The sequence below is a fragment of the Penaeus vannamei genome, chromosome 36 (genome assembly GCF_042767895.1).
Source record: "Penaeus vannamei isolate JL-2024 chromosome 36, ASM4276789v1, whole genome shotgun sequence".
NCBI lineage: Eukaryota > Metazoa > Arthropoda > Malacostraca > Decapoda > Penaeidae > Penaeus > Penaeus vannamei.
In genome coordinates, this window is record NC_091584.1 from 2,180,953 (window position 1) to 2,184,257 (window position 3,305).

General features: G+C 39.5%; 1 protein-coding gene across 1 annotated transcript in view; it reads right to left on the minus strand.

Moving 5' to 3' along the window:
• eEFSec (eukaryotic translation elongation factor, selenocysteine-specific) overlaps positions 1 to 2,855 on the minus strand; it is a 22,699-nt gene extending 19,844 nt beyond the window's left edge. Inside the window, exon 1 of the mRNA XM_070114395.1 lies at positions 2,731 to 2,855. The gene's annotated coding sequence lies outside the window, so the exon portion shown is untranslated. The remainder of the gene's footprint in view (positions 1 to 2,730) is intronic.
• Between the last annotated feature and the right edge of the window lie 450 nt (positions 2,856 to 3,305).

Sequence of the window (3,305 nt, forward strand, 5' to 3'; positions counted from 1 at the left end):
CACGGCAGTATTGGGTAGTGCAAGGAGACTCAAATATACTTTCCTTGAGAAAGAAAGGAGAGTGTCCGTCGATTAAAATCATGAGGGGACCAGTGCACAGACACAAACAGATGATAATACGATGTATTAGCCATAGAAGTATTCTTGCGTAAGTAGAATAAGCCAAAAGTGCGAGACTTGGAAAGGGACAGTTATCAATGTTTTTTTTTCAGCATCCAACGCAATACCAAATTATTCTCTTTACCGCAAATTGTGATACTGGTACTTAAATATCGTCGCAAAGGAATACTTTAAAGTAAGTCTAGTAACTACTATTAACAGTTTTTTTTCGCTAAATATGCCTATAAAATTTATTCCCCTAAAATTTCCTTTAAATGTAAGTAGGCAGAACCTTCTTACCTTTGAATGAACTGAAATGTTTTCCAAGTTGTTTTTAACTGCCGCCTTCAGTGGTTGCAGAGGCAGTTATTACCAGTAACGCTGCCTTTTTAGCGAAGCCTACACGAAGAACACACGAGACACCAAAGTGCAGTGGTTCTTAACTTGAAGAGCGTTAATGATTTTAAAGTATGAGGTATGAGTCCTTGGGGGAAGCATTTTTTCTGTTAACCAGAGCGCTGACTGATACTGAAAAATGAAATATATAAATGAATAAAATATATAATGAAATAACGCCTTCACTAACTCTAGTTTTCTAATAGCAAATCAGCAAACGATTTATGTACTGACAACTGACATTCCATATCTCTAGAAAAAACAAAAGGGGTTATTAGGTTGGACCTGTATACTTCTTGGTTATTTCCTAAGTTCACACCTTATTTCGGAATTGGAGTTTCATATCAATACTGCAAATGATAATGTAAAACAGATACTGCAATATACTTGAATAACTGTATAGGACAAGAGACACCCTACAAATCGCATGGTCCATATTTTCCCTGTATCAGTGTCTATAAAGCGAAAATGTGAGTCGTGTACTATAAATGACATGATTTACCAATACATTTACAATGCCGTTACTAAAATCTGTTTTGTTTTCGAACATGAGATGAGACATGAGTCCTGACAGACTAACACACTGTAAACATTTACATAGCACTAAGTCAATACGGTCATTCCCCCATAACATCCCTGTAAGTAAACCCCTGCATGTGTAATTCTTGAGGTCGCAACAAGGATAATGAAGGTGGCTAGAGTGACAAGCCACGCTCTCATGAATACAGCTTAATCACTCCTCGCGGCCGCTATTGTGCTAATCGGCATGTGGTGACTGAGCCGCACGTGTGCAGGAAACTGCATTCCAACGGCTGCACCGCAAATCAGCCTGTGTTTGACTTCTGTCCTCTGTGCTGTGCCGCCGCTGTTGCTATGCCTGTTGCTATGTCTTCTCGGTTTATCATATAGTCCAAATGTCTATTGATGGAAGGTTGTGGTCGCTCGTCAACTGTCGAAATGTCCAGGTGAGGCACGTGTATCTGCGCCATGTTTGCTACGTCTGCTGGGTGTCAGGTAGTTGTATGAACAAGTCTGATTCTTCCGCGTTCTTAGTGCTCCTCGATCCTTTTGGAGGAGCGTCTTTCATGAAGGCATTAATGTTCTCTTTCGACCCATACCCTCAGTCGGCGTTGAAGATGCAGGGGAACTACACAAACAGTTTCCTGGAGCAAAGAGCTGGAAACCGTATGATAAATATTTTGATATATATTGTTTGTGGATTTTGCTACAGTGGAAAGTCTCGTGAAATAACGATTTAAAAGATGATTTTGCAGGTCTGAAATAAATGAAAATAATTAATATCGTTGGTAGTTTATATATACCTTTTGGTTTCCAGGAACGTTCATCAACAAAATGTAATGTATTCGCATTATTGATTTGGGTATCTTTCTTGCTAAAATTTCAAGGTTGATTATTTGCAATGGACTACATGAATAATTGAGGATAAACATCAAGCTAATATCCATTTGGGAATCTAATGTTTGATTCAGAGCTACATTAGGCATTCAAAAGGAAGTAACTTATGAATAAAAAGTAGCGTAAAGTGATTATCAGGCACCTCGGTATTCCGAAGTCGTGGATTCAGGTTAACTCATACGATGACGGTGGAGTGAGAAGGGAATTATTTCTTTCTCTCTGACAACTTTTCTTTGGGTATGACAAGAACACATTTTCACCTTTCGAAATCATCACATTTTCTCGCCCTGTTGTGAAGCACCAGCTTTTCGAACTCAAAATATCCTTTTCGAAATGATTTCAGTTCATGAATGTATCAACTAATAGTTACCTGAACATCTGTCCATTCTTCCTACACCTGTAATCCAAAATATTACTAGCGTGCTTGGTCTGAGTCCAGGGTCGGCATTTAGGGGGGGCGGAGCAGTTGACCCGTCCCCTAAAACTGTTTGTCTCCTCCATGGACCACATTTTTAAAAAACTAAACTTACATCTATATGGATGCGGTTATAGGGTGTAAAATGTTTCCAGAATAGCTATTTATTTCAAGAATTTCGTTCGCTTCGTTCCCCTAGAAAAAGCTGAAATGACCCCGCTGGAAACCGAGTCTTTGCCCAGTGAAGATTTCCGTTTTTTTTCTGTTTAACCAACCTCTGTGTTTCGCAATTCATATTTCCCCCCCTGAACGAAAGACACAGCGATTATGAAGACTAATATATTTTGAAAATTTGGTGACCCCTTAGCCAAAGGCAATACGGCTATATATAATGAGCCACATACCTAATCGCCATACTGGGGCACTTGCCATACCGGTTCTGTTCCTTCGCCTTACATCTGCATTGGTAAACATCCCATCGACGAACACTTTCTTTTTAACTGCAGATTTAGGGAGAACACCTTCTTGATACGTTCTAATGATTATCAGGGATAGCATTGCAGCTGCAGAAAGAATCACCAAGCGGAAGTTGTGAAATAATTATGCGATATAAACGTAGATAAAACTCAAGCACAAAAATAGTGATAATGGTGGCTATCTTATCTCGCCTTTCATTAAGAAAAAAAATCATCCTCTAGAATAATCTATCACCTTGTCTGCCACGTGCTGTTATGAGTGCTGTGATATTATCAGTATTTGCGCATTGTCATTATATTGCCACTTGCCCATTGTTCCCTTACTACCGGCCTCCACAGAACGGAACCCACACTTCAGGTGAGGTTAGACTGCATCAGACTTCAAAAACGGTTCCTGTATACGTGCTCTGTTTTATTTGTTAATCGATGTGCTCTTGTTACCAATATATGTTGTTCTATGAGTGCCTTCAAGCAATGGGGTGCGAGGGTCAAAATGCCCGGTA